Genomic DNA, 20832 nt, shown 5'->3' with positions numbered 1-20832 from the left:
CGATGAGACACATCAGAATGAGACACATCAGAAGCAAGAAAAAGGAGGAAATGACCACATTCTGAATAATGAAGTTGTGTTGTGCTTAGGAGTCAGGGATTTAAGGTTAGACTTTTTTCATCGACAATTTTATACAAGTTTCTGTTCTTTATGTTTGGGAAGCTAGTGTCCGCATGTTATAATCTAAATATTGAGAAATTTTGTCTAAGAAGAAATACAAAATTAGCCCGTGTTCTTATGTATCCTGAGAGAACAGGGTAGGTAGGCAGTTCATCTTTTATTTTTTTATTTTTTTATTTTTTTTTATTTATTTTTTTGGCTATAGGATGCTGCTTTATAGTGATGCCTCTGATGTCAGTTTCTAGGTACCTTTGCAGGTTGAAAATATGATGATTTACACTGAATGATCAGTAAGCATGCCTAGTGATTCCAAGTTAAATTTTTCATAGAATTCATAGGACTGTGAACATAAAATCATCATTTAAACTGCCTGCAGATTCACTTGGATTATTCATTATCAGTAATGCCCACAGATATCAAGGTGATTTCAGGTCCCTTATTAGTTAGGCAATGTGCAGATTATAAGATATTTGGAGGCATTTAGGTTATGGTGTGATAAGAAGATCCTGACATTTCAAATTAGTTGAAAATTTCAATTGAATTAGTACTTTAGGAAGAGGCATACTTCCTAATGAAAAGCTTTCCAGAGCTATCCCTTGGAATCACACCCCAGGGTGCATTTACCCTCCTAACAAACATATACATTATAGGAGCTACATTGCAAAGGGCAGATATGCGTGGAGGATTTATATAATACTGTAAAGACAGTTGGATTTCCAACCACTGTCAACTCTTGGTATTCTTGTTAGCTTTTAGATGATGTAAAAGATTCATTGATGAGGTCTCCACATTTGTTTAGGTAATTTTGACGATGTCTTTATGATGTGCTCTCACCGTCCCTGCTGGCGTTTTCCATGATCATGCCCTAGGAATCATGGAAGAATCTCACCCTTGTGTTCCAGATCTAAACTACTGAGTGAGAAGTACAGATGAAGAAGGTTGTGAAGGAGGAGGAGGAAGAAGTCAAAGAGGGGGATTCAGGGAGAGTTGTGATGAGCTGGAGAAGAGAAATAGGTAAAGGGGAGGAGGAGAAAATTCATTGTATTAAGTCTTTGCGATGAGGTTGAGTAAAAGAAATTAGCAAAAACATTTGAAGACCATGCTGAAGTCTGTGCCAGCGCTGTGCTGTCATATCATGAATGAAAGAAGAAAATAGAATTATTATTTAAACACTAGTTGTCCATATATACTTGAAAAGACAACAACACTTTTAACTGTAGTTCCTCTTAAAAAACAAACAATTTTCCAAGGTTATATTTTACCTGAGAAATAATTAAAGCAGTGGATTTGAGAATGACTTCTTGGTCAATGGCCTTTTATATAGGTCTGACATCAGTAATTGCTTCCTTGGGATCATGGCCAGTGATTCCCACGGTCAGAAGCTGTGGGCTTTGGGAAGAGAATATGATGGCAATTTTATGTCCGATCCCTGAATCTCTTTGATACAATTATTTAAAGTACAAATTACCTATAGCAAAAGTTTTTCTTTTCTGGCTATATATTAGGGAACAAGGAATTTTGAAGTTAGAGCATTTTACATGGGGACAAACTCAGAGATATTGTGTCTCTCCATTAAGTGTATTATTCTGATCTCTAGTTTCTGTTTACATGGATTTTAATTTTTAAAAATATTACTAAATTAATAGTTTTCAAACTTATTTTAGAACTTTAACTTTTTATTCATACTAAATAGTGTAGTTTTATACACATGCACACACACACATATGTATGTGTGTGTGTGTTTGTATACAACAGTTGTGCAAATGAATTATTTGTGGAATAGTTTTGTTTGTAAATTTCAATTCATGACATTCAATTATAGTAAAGACCTTGAATAGAGAATGAATACATTCTAAGAAGTATAAAATATAAATCATAATGGCATATATAACAAAAGATATTCAATAACATAGTTTTAACTTTATATACTGGTTTTGTTATGGAAAAAATTTCCTGTTTCAAGAATGTTTTTCAAGAACTTTAGCTTTCTAATTCAGATTAGAGTAAAACTTGGGATTTCATTTTAAACACCACTAATAACTCGGAGTCAACCTCTAAGCCCTAATAACATATGTACACTATTCACATTCCTTTTAGTTTCTCAATGTGAAAATGTGTGATGACACACTTCTATAGTAGGGTTGATTCTCCAAGTTTCATAGCTAGTGACTTTAAAAACCTTATATTGTACTTTATCTGTGGCCTAATACGAACCTAACCAAATACATAAACATGCATATTGAAAGCAATCCTTGGTTTGTAGAGTGTATTTCAGCTTCTATGGTTTGACACAGTCTCAGCATAGGTGGCAGCAACTTTTTATAGGAAGCCATTGACCCAGAAAAGATGTTCCTCTCTGTGCTCTTGTGCTGACTCTAACTAGCTCGAGAACCCGGATGGATTTATATTGGTTAAGGTTCTAATTAAAGCCTCTTAGATATCAGAACTCAAGTTTTATATTAAAAGTTTCAAAGTTGTTCATTAGTTGTCACTGAATAGCTCGACCGGCGGCTGATCATTAATTTCCTTCATGAACATATTGCTGAAGTATAAGGGCATGTGCTAACACACTAAAAGTCTGGGCCCAATTTTAAAAGGTAGCAGAAAATACATACTAATTAATAAACACATTAATAAATGTGGAGCCAGATATGGTTGTGCAGGCCTTTGGTGCAGGGCTTCAATCACAACACACAAGAAACAGATGCATTCGGGATTTCCAGACTATTCCAGATGCATAATGATTTCCAGACAACCCAGGGCTTATAGATAGGCTGACAATGCTTTTCAAGAACTTTAGCTTTCTATTTCCAAAGAGCAATTTAGACAGAACTTGTCAAAAAAATTAACCTGAATTTATCTTTATCGATTAGGAAAATAAAATGTTACCTTTTACCTTGCTTAGAAACTTTTGTTGTGTCAGTACTTTGTCTTAGACTGGTACTTGCCCTAGATCTTTTCGTTAGCAGTCTTTCTGAAAGTTTTTATTTACTAATGCATCATAAATAAATTTGATGACATTTATAATATTTCCATAGTACATTAGATTGTTTGCCATGTCCATAACAGAGTTTTGATTCTCACATTATGCTATGGTGTTCTGATAGTGACTCAAATATCTTCTACTATTTTTGTATCTCTTAACTGTTCTTGTTCTGACATCTTACACTCTCTTTCAGTAATTCAATAATGTATACCCTTTAACACTCAAAATACTCAAAGACATGTTAAAATAGATCTAAATTTATACACTTTCTTTGACATGCATGCTAGATGATTAATGAAAAATGCTTAATTTCCTCCCTAGAACAAACAAATGTAAAATCTTCAGAAAAAAGCATAGATACTGAATATACATATATTTCATCCAAGTGATTAGGAACATCTTAAAACTTTTTTTTTTTTTTAGTACCTTAAATGTTCTTTGGGATTACATTTGAAACACAGAACTGATTGTGCCTTTGCCATATTACTATCTTTGAATCTTTGAGAAGTTCCTGGCATAACATTGACAGAGGGTTTCTCTGAGTGTGATGACTCTCGTTCTCACTCAGTTGTTTTGACATGCGCTTTCATTTTCAGATTAAAATTTAGATGATTAATTTTGATATAATCAGCACTACTTATTTTAAGCTTCAAAGATTTGACTGTATTATATAGGTTCTGTGCCCTTTACAACTTGGTGTACTCTTGTGACTTCTTCCATGCCAGGGATTCCTCAGCAGAAATATACAGTGTTTCCAGACATACATTAGAGCAGCTGAGCCTACAAAATTGCCTTTTCTTTTCTTTTTTTTTTTAAAAATTGTCCCCTCCCTTTGCCCTTTTCAGCTTTCCAGACTGCAAAGTTATTCCAGAATCTGGACCCCAAATCACTTCCTTAGGTCAAAGTTGAATTTGGCCATAGAAATGAATGGTTAAGGGATGTTTAGCGATAACACAGACAAACCAAGAGTACCCAAAGACCATAGTGGCACTAACTAGGTGAGTTTTACAGTGTCCTTTAATAAGAGGCACCACTGAGTGCTATACAGGGGAGTTAGTGGATATCCTACAAAGACACAAAAGTAAAATAAGTGATTTGAAAATCAAGTTTCCTTGTGGTTTTCTTTTCCTTTTTAAAATAAAATATTTAATTTATTTACATTTCAGTTGTTGCCCCACCTTTGGTACACTCTCCCATAGTTCCCCCTCCTGTTCCCTCCCTCTCTTGCCTCCAAGTGGGTGCTCCACCCCCACCCCAGGCCTTCTCCTTCCCTGGGGCCTCAAGTCTGGAGGATTTAGCTTGCCTTCTCTCACTGAGGTCAGACAAGGCAGTCTTCTACTACTTATGTGCTGGGGCCTCAGAAATACAAGTGCCCAAGTTTGCTCCTGGTTGGTCAGTCTCTGAGAGCTCCCTGGGTCATGGGAGGAGATTGTTGGTCTTCCTATAGGGTCTCTTTCCTTTCAGATTTTTCAGTCCTTCCCCTTCTTCAGCCATAGGGGTCCCTGACTTCCTTCCAATGGTTGGGTATAAGTATCTGCTGCTGTTCAGTCAGCAGCTGGTAGGGCCTCTCAGAGGATACCATACAAGGCTCCCATCTATAGGAACGTCATAGCATAGTAGTGTTAAGCTTTGGTGTACCCCCAACCCCCAGAAGTTGGATCTCATGTTGGGCCAGTAATTGGACCACATTTCCTTCAGTTCAGTCTCTTCTCCATTTTGTTTCCTGCAGTTCTTTTATACGGGAATAATTCAGGGTCAAGAATGTTGACTGTGGGTTGCTAACTCAGTTCTTCCATGTGACACAACGTCTATCTATTGAAGGTGGACACTTCCAGTTCCCTTTCCTCATTGTTGGCATTTTGGCTAAGGTTACCACAAGAATTTTGACTGAGGGTTGGTAACCCAATCCTACCACGTGAGGCAATGTCTATCTACTGGAGGTGGACGCTGCTAGTTCCCTTTCCCCAGTGTTGGACATTTTGGCTAAGGTCACCCCAGATGAGTCCTGAGAATGTCTCACCTCCTACTCCCTAAGGCTGTTTATTTTCTATTTATTCTCTTGGCCCTCTGGGCTTCTCTCCTGTCACCTCCACCTATCTTATTCTGTTCCCTTTTTGCCTCCCTCCTTGCCTCTCCCACTCAGATCCCTCCTCTCTGCATCTCATGATTGTTTTCTTATCCCTTCTAAGTGGGATTGAAGTCTCCTTACTTGGGCATTTGTGGTTGTTACACTTAAGGTCTGTAGGTTTTGTCCTAGGTATTTTGTACTTTGAGGACAATATCCACTTATTAGTGAATACATGTCATGCATGACCTTTTGGGTCTGAGTTACCTTACTCAAGATGATATTTTCTAGTTCCATCCACTTGTCTGCAGAAATCATGATATCCTTGTTCTTAATAGCTAAATAGTACTCCATTTTGTAAATGAACCACATATTCTGTATCTATTCTCCAGTTGAGGGACATCTGGGTTGTTTTCAGCTTCTGGCTATTACAATGAAGGCTGCTATGAACATAATGGAGAACATGTTATTGTGGTTTGGTGGGGTCTCTTTTGGATATATGCCCAAGAATGGAATAGTTGGGTCCTCATGTAGAACTATTTCCAATATTCTAAGGAACCACAAAATTGATTTCCAGAGTAATGTATCAGTTTTCAATCCCTCCAGCAATGGAGGCATGTTCCTTTTTCACCACATCCTCTCCAACATGTGTTGTTACTTGAGTTTCTGATCTTAGCCATTCTGATTGGTGTGAGGTACAATATCAGAGTGGTTTTGAATTGAATTTCTCTGATAACTGCGGACTTTAAACATGTCTTTAAGTGCTTCTAAGCCATTCAAGATTCTTCTGTTGCAAATTCTTATGTTTTTCCTAAGGTTAATCCTGATATGAAGAGTTAACTTAATGAAATAAAGTTTAAAAGTATATAAGAGAATTTCATTTCAAAAGCCTCAGCAATATCAGTGAAAATTGTTTTGTTGAATCTCCAAATATTATTTTAAATTACCTTGATAAAAGAGTAGATGCAATGAAGTACCTATTTGTCTATTCACGTGTGGTAGGAATTGTTAGCTAAGCATTGTTAGGAAAGCCTGGGCAGTAGATTCTCAAGAAACCTGTGAAAACTAAGGACGTTTAACTGTGTTGTTTGCTTTGTTTAATTTAATTTTCTATACATTATAGGCTTTTGTAGAATAAGGCTTGGATAGCTCTAAATATTACTAGAAAACGTCATTGCTGAATATTCATTTTATATTACCAAATACTTTTATATAAATAAAGACTATATTTAAAATTTTAGCAGTATATTTTAAAATGTAATATTTACCTTGAATAACAGTAATTTGTATATGTGAGGGTTTTTTATTTTTTAATTTGAGAAACTACTAGATTGAGTTTACATGAAAAAATACATGACTTAAATGTGTTGGCAAATGTGAGACTCTTATTAAATCTTCTTCCCATAACTTTATCACTCATTAGAAAGATTTTAAGTAATTATTTTTGGTGCTGAGGTTTTAGCATGGAGCTTTATCCGTAGTGGAGGAAAACTATTCACCTGAACTACCTCTCTAGCTCAAATACATTCATTTGTAGTCTTCTATTTTTAGTGGAAGTTTCAGGTGAACTACCTCTCTAGCTCTAATAAATTCATTTGTAGTCTTCTATTTCTAGTGGAAGTTTCAGGTGATTTCAGGAATGAAGTCATCATTTGATCTACATTGCCTTTGAAGTTATAATAGAATTGATTTACAGGTTGAATATTTCATAACTCTATCAAGAGACAATCTATAACTTTAAAAGTATGGGGATGAGATGATCATGGGGCATGCTCCATACTCAATACTTCTGTTTTTCTTTTTTTTTCCAATTTTTTTTATTATATATTTTCTTCATTTACATTTCAAATGCTATCCTGAAAGCCCCTTATACCCTCCAGCCACCCTGCTCCCCTACCCACCCACTCCCATTTCTTGGGCCTGACATTCCCCTGTACTGGGGCATATAAAGTTTGCAAGACCAAGGGGCCTCTCTTGCCAATGAGAGCCGATTAGGTCATCTTCTGTTACATATGCAGCTGGAGACACGAGCTCTGGTGTACTGGCTAGTTCATATTGGATTTCTACCTATAGGGTTGCAGACCCCTTCAGCTCCTTGGGTACTTTCTCTAGCTCCTCAATTGGGGTCCCTGTGTTCCATCTAATAAATGACTATGAGCATCTACTTCTGTATTTGACAGGCACTGGTATAGCCTCACAAAAGAGAGCTATATCAGCGTCCTGTCAGCAAAATCTTTCTGGCATATGCAATAGTGTCTGGGTTTGGTGGTTGTATATGGGATGGATCCCTGGGTGGGGCAGTCTCTTGATGGTCTTTCCTTCAATCTTAGCTCCAAACTTTGTCTCTGTAATTTCTTCCATGGGTATTTTATTTCCCATTCTAAGAAGGAATGAAGTATCCACACTTTGGTCCTTCTTTTTCATGAGTTTCCTGTGTTTTGCAAATTGTATCTTGTATTATCTAAGTTTCTGGGCTAATATCCGCTTATCAGTGAGTGTATACCATGGGTGTTCTTTTTTTTTTTTTTTTGAGAATGAACATGCTCTTTATTTCTTTCTGAGATTATGTGATTTCAATATTAAACATTTGAAGCCCACCCGTTTTCCTGTAGATTCATTTTTTGAGGTATTTATTTCATTTACATTTCCAATGCTATACCAAAAGTCCCCCACATGCTCCCCCACCCACTCCCCCACCCTCCCACCCCCACTTCTTGGCCCTGGCATTCCCCTGTACTGAGGCATATAGAGTTTGCACGACCAATGGGCCTCACTTTCCACTGATGGCCGACTAGGCCATCTTCTGATTGATATATATGCAGCCATCCCATAATCATCTTCCAAACGCTGACACCATTGCATACACTAGCAAGATTTTGCTGAAAGGACCCAGATATAGCTGTCTCTTGTGAGACTATGCTGGGGCCTAGCAAACACAGAAGTGGATGCTCACAGTCAGCTATTGGATGGATCACAGGGCCCCCAATGGAGGAGCTAGAGAAAGTACCCAAGGAGCTAAAGGGATCTGCAACCCTATAGGTGGAACATTATGAACTAACCAGTACCCCCCGAAGCTCGTGTCTCTAGCTGCATATGTATGAGAAGATGGCCTAGTCGGCCATCAGTGGAAAGAAATGTCCGTTGGTTGTGCAAACTTTATATGCCCCAGTACAGGGGAATGACAGGGCCAAGAAGTGGGAGTGGGAGGGTGGGGGAGTGGGTGGGGTAGCATGTGGGGGACTTTTGGGATAGCATTGGAAATGTAACTGAAATAAATACCTAATAAAAAAATAAAAGAAAGAAAAGAAAAACAACAATCAAAAGTTAGAAAATGAGATATCTCGACATTTGTATGGAAAGGAATCTTTATATCTATTAGAAAAATACAGAGTAGTGACTAAATTTGGGGTTGGAGATCCAGGATCATCTGTGCTCTGAACATCAATCCCAATCCCAACCCATGATGGGATTAGTTATACCCAATGAGCTCACTGGAAGTTATAAAACTTGTTTGAAAATGTCAAAAAAAAAAAGATGGACTGTTTGTTATTTGATTTATTTAATGTTTTCAATTCTAAACATCAGTCTTCTGCTTTGACTATGTGAGTTCCAGGAACTTAAGTTAGACCACCAAACCTGGTATTTAACCCCCTTCCCCATAAGCCGTCTTTCCAGCACTACCCCAATATTTTGAAGAAACATTCAGTTTCTCATCTTGATTTTTAAAATCTTTCGTAAATAAATCCTTATCTCCTATTTACTTTATTATATAAATTATTCTCCCAGATTCCATAAAACCATCTCTTTCCACAAATCTTAATAAGGTGAATCTGAAGAGGGGTTGAAAATAATGCTTATATAGAAATGATATTACTGTGCTGTCTAGTTTAGTTTATAGTTTAGCAGATAAAATATTCTTATTTGAAATCAGTTTTACTTCATATTTTTGAAGACAGTTTTGGTTTTTCCAAACATCCATTGCTGCTGCTCTGCAGTCGGAAGCCATGCTTTGCCTAAAAGGTTGATGTAATCAACTATAGTCCTTTTAGATACTCATAGATACTCCCATAATAATCTCCTCATAGCTCAATACCAAAACTTCACAATAGTGTGTCTCTTAAGGCTAGATTTATCTTCTATGCCTTTGTTTCCATGAGAGTAAGTTAGAAGAAATTATAAGTAGAGTGAATAGATACTCAATGGATAGTTTCTGGTATGGTTTGAGATGCCAACAACAAAAATGAGAGAGATAGGTGTTCTGAAACATTTGAAATGTAGTCAACTATGGATTACTCTTTTTGAAAAAGAGTAATCTTTTTCAAAACAACTCTTTGAAAAAGAGTAAACTTTTGTCATGAGAGCATGACAAAAGTCATGGTAGATAAGAGTTTCTGTTTAAGGTATTTTAGATTATATGATAATCAGATTCAAATGATGATGGAACCTCAGTGATTCAAGTGTTCAAGGTAAAGCTGAGTTGGGAAAATACTTTCTTTTTTTAAAAAAGATTTATTTATTTATTTTTTATGTACATCAGTACACTGTAGCTGTACAGATGGTTGTGAGCCTTCATGTGGTTGTTGGGAATTGCATTTAGGATCTCTGCTCAATCTTGTCAAGTCATCTCACTCTGATTGGTCCCACTCGCTCGGATCAACTCTGCTCGCTCAGTTTTTGCTCTTTCTGGACCAAAGATTTATTTATTATTATACATAAGTACACTGTAGCTGTCTTCAGATATACCAGAAGAGGATGTTAAATCTCATTACAAGTGGTTTTGAGCCATCATGTGTTTGCTGGGATTTGAACTCAGGACCTTCAGAAGAGCAGTCAGTGCTCTTACCTACTGAGTCATCTTTCCAGCTCAGGGAAAATACTTTCTGAAAAACATGCACACACCACTTACATGTAGAAATATGAAGCAATATATATATATATATATATATATATATCGTCTACAAAAGAGGTACTATGACAGAAGCCTGCTAACTCAGTATGCAGAGACAAGGGCAAGGATGTAACACAAAGTAAAGAGATAGAAAAGAAGGTGGGGGAGTGGCAAAAAGAATAAAAACAAACAAACAAACTAACTAACAAACCATTTGAAATAACAAAACAACTTGAAACAAATAAGGAAAGAAACATTCTCTACATAACAGATTCTAACAGCTCAATTAAAATTAAAGCAAATAGATTACCTATTGATTTCTTTTCAATATGAAAGTTATATCTCCTAAAGTGTAAACAGTAATAAGATAGAGTATAGTTGCCTGAATAGACAGCTAATGATTATAAGTTTTAGTAGGTCTTAAGACCAAGAACTGTTTAGCATAAAAGGGACTAGAAAAGCTGTATTAACAACATGATATATAGAAGATTTTACTGTGAATTGGTATATGTATACAGTTTCTAAATTCACCACAATGAATAAGAAGTGATGCAGGAGAGCGCATTAGGATGCAGAATCCTGACTCTAAGACCAGCCTATTCACCATCATTAGACACTGACTCAACAACAATAACAAAAAAACCCTTTAAACATTTATAATTGTATATTTTAAAACCATATATCAGTATTTTATATACTGTATTTTTAAAGAAACTAATGACACATTAATGTGTAGATATAACTATATCTTTTAAAATTTACATGTAATGTTACAATTTTTAAACCAAAGATATGACCTATGAAATCCTGCTATATGTAATGTTTTCCATTTATTGGAAGCTGGATTTATCATATATCTGAACCTCTGCTACAAAGCCCTTGTGATTATCAAGTGCATTACAACACTGCTTATGTTCTGTCTTTTAGCTTCTCTATAAGTACTTAATGGACAGCCTTTAAAGTGGAACAGTATAGCTAGAATTGAATTAAGTAACTCTTCTCTATCATTTCAGTGAAACGTAGACAGAGCACTTATTGTGGCCTGATTTTGAGTCAGAACATCCATAGGACATTGAATTTAATGCTGGTTGAGAATCACTTAATGAAACCCATTGTGATAGCTCCACAGAGATTACTGGATGTTGAATCAAAGCTACAAATAAAGTGCACATAAGATTCTCTGAGGATGCTGTGACTACTAGAGGATATGAATGTCTGCATGTTTGTATCAGGCAGAAGATTTCACTCAAACTACACACTTGGTAATCTTCTAAAGTGAAAGAGAAGGTATTTGAGAGTGAGTGATTATATGTTTTTTTAAAGACAAAGAGTAATACACTGTGGATCATATATATATATATACATATATATATATATGTATATGTATATGTATATATATATATAATTAAACTTGTAAAGATGTCTCTACTGTGTTATTGTGTACACACTATACAGCAGCTCTCTACATTTATTGTTAGTCCAATGACATCAAGAAATAGGGGAAGGATCTGGGAGGAGCAGGGGGTGATATTGGGATGTAAAGTGAATAAATAAATTAATTAATGAAAAATTCAAAAGAAAGCCTTATAATGCATCTGTGCAGATATATGTTAAAGCTAATTAACTAAATAGTAGAGTATAACAACTATGCATGTGGCTTTTTCATCATTCTGTGTACCATAAGTGATAATCTATTTCAATTAAAATGGGAGGATAAGTGAAATACAACATGAACAAATGCTACATGTCTATATATAAAAGATGTAACACTTTTATTTTTGGAAGTCTGTCATACAACAATAATAGCCTCTTTTTTGGAGGAAAAGCTATAGGCTTGTGTGTGTGTGTCAAGAGCCACACAATTTTGAACTACGGAAGCATTTTAAAAGTGAACTCATATTCATAAACTACTGTTATTATCTTAATTCAATGACTGGCAAGATAATCTTTGAAATTATAACCTGTTTGAGCCCAAAATTCCCCGTTCATTTTCAAAACTATTCATGTTATAGAATGTAAGCCACTTGAATTCCATATTCACTAAAAAAAAAACCTTCTGAGACATGGGCTTTTCTTCGTGGTAACATTGTCCCATGTGCCTGTAACAAAGATGAATGGATATATCAATTTCATTGTAACATTTCTGGTACAATCAAGAGATTCAGTAGCAGGCATGGTATGAGCTTACTAAGAATAGTTGGAGTTCTGTTTTATACTATATTTCTGTTTGAGTTCCTGCTGTTAGGTTCTTGCTCATGATCCTTTCCTAATTTCCATCAAAAACTGAACTGTGATGTACAAGTGGAAGAAAAAATAAACCATTTCCTCCACAGCTTGCTTTTTGGCCATGGTAGTTCATCATAGCAATAGTCACCATAACTAGGACAAGATTTTCACGCACTTATCCATCCTAGCAACAAATAGTAAAATAAGCAGTCTGTGCTCTTTCCCTGTGTTGTTACCATTCCCTGTTGAACCACAGAGATGATTTGATCAGGAGTCATAGCTACTAGATGGCCGCATTTGAAAAATGCCTCCTGTCATGTTCCAATATGACCTGCTGAACAGAACAATCATACGTGGTGCCCAAAAAGAGATTCATGATCCTTTTGTTCCCTATTATGGTATTCAAATATGATCATCTAAGTATATTACCAAAATATACTTTTTAAGCAATCTGGTCCATAATCACTATTCTTATCCATTTCAACAAAGTTTTAGTAACATAACAGATAGTGTTATATGGTTGTATATGGTGAATCCATTATCGGTAAAATACTCTATCATATGAAAGACAGAATTTTGAAGTTTGGGGTCAGAAATGTGGAGCAAGAAAGACAAGAACCTAACATGATACAAAAGATAAATAAATAAGAAAATAAATAGAGAAAGAAAGAAAGAAAGAAAGAAAGAAAGAAAGAAAGAAAGAAAGAAAGAAAGAAAGAAAGAAAGAGAAAGAAAAAAAGAAAGAATAAGATTTTGGAAACCCTTAACCACTGAGCCATCTCTCCAGCCCCTAAAGGCGAGGCTGTCAGGAGTGGGATTCGAACCCACGCCTCCAGGGGAGACTGCGACCTGAACACAGCTCCTTAGACCACTCGGCCATCCTGACTGCTCGAACACCAGATACCTGGGTACCTTCCCTGCAAGAAGAGAGCTGTCCTGCAGAGAATACTCTACCCACTGAAACTAAGGAGAGTGCTACCCTCCCAGGTCTGCTTATAGAGGCTAACAGAGTCACCTGAAGAACAAGCTCTTAACAGTGACAACTAAAACAGCTAGCTTCAGAGATTACCAGATGGCGAAAGGCAAACGTAAGAATCCTACTAACAGAAATCAAGACCACTCACCATCATCAGAACGCAGCACTCCCACCCCACCTAGTCCTGGGCACCCCAACACAACCGAAAATCTAGACCCAGATTTAAAAACATTTCTCATGATGATGATAGAGGACATCAAAAAGGACTTTCATAAGTCACTTAAAGAATTACAGGAGAGCACTGCTAAAGAGTTACAGGCCCTTAAAGAAAAGCAGGAAAACACAGCCAAACAGGTAGAAGTCCTTAAAGAAAAACAGGAAAACACATCTAAACAGGTAATGGAAATGAACAAAACCATACTAGAACTAAAAAGGGAAGTAGACACAGTAAAGAAAACCCAAAGCAAGGCAACGCTGGAGATAGAAACCCTAGGAAAGAGATCTGGAACCATAGATGCGAACATCAGCAACAGAATACAAGAAATGGAAGAGAGAATCTCAGGTGCAGAAGATTCCATAGTGAACATTGACACAACAGTCAAAGAAAATACAAAATGCAAAAGGATCCTAACTCAAAACATCCAGGAAATCCAGGACACAATGAGAAGACCAAACTTACGGATAATAGGAATTGATGAGAATGAAGATTTTCAACTTAAAGGGCCAGCTAATATCTTCAACAAAATAATAGAAGAAAACTTCCCAAACATAAAGAAAGAGATGTCCATGATCATACAAGAAGCCTACAGAACTCCAAATAGACTGGACCGGAAAAGAAATTCCTCCCGACACATAATAATCAGAACAACAAATGCACTAAATAAAGATAGAATATTAAAAGCAGTAAGGGAGAAAGGTCAAGTAACATATAAAGGAAGGCCTATCAGAATTACACCAGACTTTTCACCAGAGACTATGAAAGCCAGAAGAGCCTGGACAGATGTTATACAGACACTAAGAGAACACAAATGCCAACCCAGGCTACTATACCCGGCCAAACTTTCAATTACCATAGATGGAGAAACCAAAGTATTCCACGACAAATCCAAATTCACACAATATCTTTCCACGAATCCAGCCCTTCAAAGGATAATAACAGAAAAGAAGCAATACAAGGATGGAAATCATGCCCTAGAACAAGCAAGAAAGTAATCCCTCAACAAACCAAAAAGAAGACAGCCCAAAGAACAGAATGCCAACTCTAACAACGAAAATAAAAGGAAGCAACAATTACTCTTCCTTAATATCTCTTAATATCAATGGACTCAATTCCCCAATAAAAAGACATAGACTAACAGACTGGCTACACAAACAGGACCCAACATTCTGCTGCTTACAGGAAACCCATCTCAAGGAAAAGACAGACACTACCTTAGAGTGAAAGGCTGGAAAACAATTTTCCAAGCAAATGGTCTGAAGAAACAAGCTGGAGTAGCCATTCTAATATCGGATAAAATCGACTTCCAACCCAAAGTTATCAAAAAAGACAAGGAGGGACACTTCATACTCATCAAAGGTAAAATTCTCCAAGAGGAACTCTCAATTCTGAATATATACGCTCCAAATGCAAGGGCAGCCACATTCATTAAAGACACTTTAGTAAAGCTCAAAGCACACATTGCACCTCACACAATAATAGTGGGAGACTTCAACACACCACTTTCATCAATGGACAGATCATGGAAACAGAAACTAAACAGGGACACAGTGAAAGTAACAGAAGTTATGAAACAAATGGACCTGACAGATATCTACAGAACATTTTATCCTAAAGCAAAAGGATATACCTTCTTCTCAGCACCTCAAGGGACCTTCTCCAAAATTGACCATATAATTGGTCACAAAACAGGCCTCAACAGATACAAAAATATTGAAATTGTCCCATGTATCCTATCAGACCACCATGGTCTAAGACTGATCTTCAATAACAAAATAAATAATGGAAAGCCAACATTCACGTGGAAACTGAACAACACTCTTCTCAATGATACCTTGGTCAAGGAAGGAATAAAGAAAGAAATTAAAGACTTTTTAGAGTTTAATGAAAATGAAGCCACAACGTACCCAAACCTTTGGGACACAATGAAAGCATTTCTAAGAGGGATACTCATAGCTCTGAGTGCCTCCAAGAAGAAACGGGAGAGAGCACATACTAGCAGCTTGACAACACATCTAAAAGCTCTAGAAAAAAAGGAAGCAAATTCACCCAAGAGGAGTAGATGGCAGGAAATAATCAAACTCAGGGGTGAAATCAACCAAGTGGAAACAAGAAGAACTATTCAAAGAATTAACCAAACGAGGAGTTGGTTCTTTGAGAAAATCAACAAGATAGATAAACCCTTAGCTAGACTCACTAAAGGGCACAGGGACAAAATCCTAATTAACAAAATCAGAAATGAAAAGGGAGACATAACAACAGATCCTGAAGAAATCCAAAACACCATCAGATCCTTCTACAAAAGGTTATACTCAACAAAACTGGAAAACCTGGACGAAATGGACAAATTTCTGGACAGATACCAGGTACCAAAGTTGAGTCAGGATCAAGTTGACCATCTAAACAGTCCCATGTCACCTAAAGAAATAGAAGCAGTTATTAATAGTCTCCCAGCCAAAAAAAGCCCAGGACCAGACGGGTTTAGTGCAGAGTTCTATCAGACCTTCAAAGAAGATCTAATTCCAGTTCTGCACAAACTATTTCACAAAATAAAAGTAGAAGGTACTCTACCCAACTCATTTTATGAAGCCACTATTACTCTGATACCTAAACCACAGAAAGACCCAACAAAGATAGAGAACTTCAGACCAATTTCTCTTATGAATATCGATGCAAAAATCCTCAATAAAATTCTTGCTAACCGAATCCAAGAACACATTAAAGCAATCATCCATCCTGACTAAGTAGGTTTTATTCCAGGAATGCAGGGATGGTTAAATATACGAAAATCCATCAATGTAATCCATTATATAAACAAACTCAAAGACAAAAACCACATGATCATCTCGTTAGATGCAGAACAAGCATTTGACAAGATTCCACACCCATTCATGATAAAAGTTTTGGAAAGATCAGGAATTCAAGGCCCATACCTAAATATGATAAAAGCAATCTACAGCAAACCAGTAGCCAACATCAAAGTAAATGGAGAGAAGCTGGAAGCAAGCCCACTAAAATCAGGGACTAGACAAGGCTGCCCACTTTCTCCCTACCTTTTCAACATAGTACTTGAAGTCCTAGCCAGAGCAATTCTACAATAAAAGGAGATCAAGGGGATACAAATTGGAAAAGAGGAAGTCAAAATATCACTTTTTGCAGATGATATGATAGTACATATAAGTGACCCTAAAAATTCTACCAGAGAACTCCTAAACCTGATAAACAGCTTCGGTGAAGTAGCTGGATATAAAATAAACTAAAACAAGTCAATGGCCTTTCTGTATACAAAGAATAAACAGGCTGAGAAAGAAATTAGGGAAACAACACCCTTCTCAATAGTCATAAATAATATAAAATATCTTGGCGTGACTGTAACTAAGGAGGTGAAAGGTCTGTATGATAAAAACTTCAAATCTCTGAAGAAAGAAATTAAAGAAGATCTCAGAAGATGGAAAGATCTCCCATGCTCATGGATTGGCAGGATAAACATTGTAAAAATGGCTATCTTGCCAAAAGCAATCTACAGATTCAATGCAATCCCCATCAAAATTCCAACTCAATTCTTCAACGAATTAGAAGGAGCAATTTGCAAATTCATCTGGAATAACAAAAAACCTAGGATTGCAAAAAGTCTTCTCAAGGATAAAAGAACCTCTGGTGGAATCACCATGCCTGACCTAAAGCTTTACTACAGAGCAATTGTGATAAAAACTGCATGGTACTGGTATAGAGACAGACAAGTAGACCAATGGAATAGAATTGGAGACCCAGAAATGAACCCACACACCTATGGTCACTTGATCTTCGACAAGGGAGCTAAAACCATCCAGTGAAAGAAAGACAGCATTTTCAACAATTGGTGCTGGCACAACTGGTTGTTATCATGTAGAAGAATGCGAATCGATCCATAATTATCTCCTTGTTCTAAGGTAAAATCTAAGTGGATCAAGGAACTTCACATAAAACCAGAGACACTGAAACTTATAGAGGAGAAAGTGGGGAAAAGCCTTGAAGATATGGGCACAGGGGAAAAATTCCTGAACAGAACAGCAATGGTTTGTGCTGTAAGATCGAGAATTGACAAATGGGACCTAATGAAACTCCAAAGTTTGTGCAAGGCAAAAGACACCGTCAATAAGACAAAAAGACCACCAACAGATTGGGAAAGGATCTTTACCTATCCTAAATCAGATAGGGGACTAATATCCAACATATATAAAGAACTCAAGAAGGTGGACTTCAGAAAATCAAATAACCTCATTAAAAAATGGGGCTCAGAACTGAACAAAGAATTCTCACCTGAGGAATACTGAATGGCAGAGAAGCACCTGAAAAAATGTTCAACATCCTTAATTATCAGGGAATTGCAAATCAAAACAACCCTGAGATTCCACCTCACACCAGTCAGAATGGCTAAGATCAAAAATTCAGGTGACAGCAGATGCTGGTGTGGATGTGGAGAAAGAGGAACACTCCTCCATTGTTGGTGGGATTGCAGGCTTGTACAACCACTCTGGAAATCAGTCTGGTGGTTCCTCAGAAAATTGGACATAGTACTACCGGAGGATCCAGCAATACCTCTCCTGGGCATATATCCAGAAGATGCCCCAACTGGTAAGAAGGACACATGCTCCACTATGTTCATAGCAGCCTTATTTATAATAGCCAGAAGCTGGAAAGAACCCAGATGCCCCTCAACAGAGGAATGGATACAGAAAATGTGGTACATCTACACAATGGAGTACTACTCAGCTATTAAAAAGAATGAATTTATGAAATTCCTAGCCAAATGGATGGACCTGGAGGGCATCATCCTGAGTGAGGTAACACATTCACAAAGGAACTCACACAATATGTACTCACTGATAAGTAGATATTAGCCCCAAATCTAGGATTCCCAAGATATAAGGTACAATTTGCTAAACACATGAAACTCAAGATGAATGAAGACTGAAGTGTGGACACTATGCCCTTCCTTAGAAATGGGAACAAAACACCCATGGAAGGAGTTACAGAGACAAAGTTTGGAGCTGAGATGAAAGGATGGACCATGTAGAGACTGCCATATCCAGGGATCCACCCCATAATCAGCATCCAAACGCTCACAACATTGCATACACTAGCAAGATTTTATCGAAAGGACCCAGATGTAGCTGTCTCTTGTGAGACTATGCCGGGGCCTAGCAAACACAGAAGTGGATGCTCACAGTCAGCTAATGGATGGATCACAGGGCTCCCAATGGAGGAGCTAGAGAAAAACCCAAGGAGCTAAAGGGATCTGCAACCCTATAGGTGGAACAACATTATGAACTAACCAGTACCCCAGAGCTCTTGACTCTAGCTGCATATGTATCAAAAGATGGCCTAGTCGGCCATCACTGGAAAGAGAGGCCCATTGGACACGCAAACTTTATATGTCCCAGTACAGGGGAACGCCAGGGCCAAAAAGGGGGAGTGGGTGGGTAGGGGAGTGGGGGTGGGTGGGTATGGGGGACTTTTGGTATAGCATTGGAAATGTAAATGAGATAAATACCTAATAAAAAATTGAAAAAAAAAGATTTTGGAAACCCATTTTATCAGAGAATATATTCCTGGGGATATAAAAAACATGAGTTTATGTTTTTAGCATATGGATAAAGTCTAGCTGGATTAGATCTGATTCTCTTCATTAAGGGGGCAGACTTTTAACTTTAATGATGCTTAGTTTATGTTAAGGAAGTACTCAGCAAATATTAGTGCAATTCATGTAAGAATTTTCTACATAATAGTATTCTTAGTAATCATATAAACAAACTGACTTTATGAATATGGGTACTTGATTGAAATGGGTGAAATTACATGTCAAATATGTCCATATCAGTATAATATACTTAAAATATGTTCCCCAAATATCTCAACAGTAGTCTAGTATATACCATAAACTTAGTCACTGTTTATGACCTTTTTAAAAATAAATTATTAAAACAGCAGAATCAATGATTATTTTTAATGTATTGCTGTCTATATAAAAGTTTGATAGATGGTAAAATATAATAGTTTAAGGAAAAGGAACTCATATGCTTTAATATTTGTTTATAGTATAAATTATTAGAAATAGGATAATGAATACCATGAGGTGTATTGCAAATTCTATATTCTTGATGATAAATCTATGTTTAGCACCTATAGAACCCATCACACATACATATTAATTTAGCTCCTTTTATATGTCTGTAGAGTGTTGAATAAATGATAGTGGTTAAAACTAAACACTGTTAAAAATACTTTCTAGATCATACTTATTTACTCTTATTCTCTTTTTCTCTTTCCAGGATAACTCTTGATTATCTACTTGGTAACAACTAAGTATTTTCTTTGATTTATTCTTTCTAAGTATGTTTTAAAGTTACTATTTCGAAAGAAAAAAAATATAGTTAGCACAACCTCCACAGAAGAAAATACCAATTTCAAAAAAAACAAAGCAGCATTAGAACTAAGGAAAGTGAAAATAAGGTCATACATATTAATGTCATAATAAAATCTGATATATTCAGAGTGGGAGAAAGAAAATGTGCGGTTGAGTGTGACTTTAGCTCACATTCTGAGGTATGTTTGCTTTTTATAAATTGCTATGGGAAACTTTTATATTTTCCTGGCTCTCTTTCTCTTTCTCTTCCTTTTCTGCCATCTCACAGATTGAGGAACAAAACCAAGGATGTCTGTCCCCTCTATTACTTGATGCAATCCATCATAGAGATGGAGTGTCAGTAGATACCAAGGATGGATCATCCTGAATTCTCAATACTCAGTATGTTTTCTCTACTTTACTGAACTCTCAGGGTCAAATTCTCTTGTGTTCATTTTCTCTTCTAGAGAAGACACCCTCCCAGACTGTATTTTATAAAACCTAGAGAGTCAATTTTGCTGTTCAGCAATGATTCCCTCTCCCTGACATGTCATTCAAAAACTCTTGATAGAATTTAGAGGTATGGGATGCTCTTAATCATCTTTCTGAAATAGAAAGCCCTAAGCTCTTCAGGTTAGCTTACAAAATGTATCGTTTCTTTCATTTTCAATTCATTTTCATTCTTTGAGATTTCATGTCTACATAAAATGTATTGTGATTAAATCTATCACATTTCATCTCCTCAAATTTATACTCTATACCCCACCAGCACTTTTTTACTGCTTATTCCCCCTTTAAAAAAAAAACTACTGAATTAATTTAGTACCACATGTATATGCATAAATATAGAACCATCTCTTGAAGATTGGTACCCTCTAATAGGTTGATGTATTGCTTTAAAAAAAAGAGAAGCCTGATTTCTCTCACCTAATAGCCATCATAGCTCCTCAACTAGGGGTCAGACTTTAA

The 20832-nt window shown here is 36.5% G+C and overlaps 1 protein-coding gene and 1 non-coding gene across 4 annotated transcripts in view; one reads left to right on the top strand and one right to left on the bottom strand.

Annotated features, from left to right (window-relative positions):
* The window catches only part of Sgcz (sarcoglycan zeta), a 1143866-nt gene that overhangs the window by 435334 nt on the left and 687700 nt on the right, over positions 1 to 20832 (top strand). The window lies entirely within an intron of this gene.
* n-TLcag2 lies at positions 13089 to 13171 on the bottom strand. The gene has a single exon. It is a non-coding gene; the product is annotated as a tRNA-Leu (tRNA).

Source organism: Mus musculus, chromosome 8, assembly GCF_000001635.26.
Source record: "Mus musculus strain C57BL/6J chromosome 8, GRCm38.p6 C57BL/6J".
NCBI classification, from domain to species: Eukaryota; Metazoa; Chordata; class Mammalia; order Rodentia; family Muridae; genus Mus; species Mus musculus.
The sequence above is the reverse complement of the archived record's forward strand: the minus strand, read 5'-3'. Positions and strand labels throughout refer to the sequence as shown.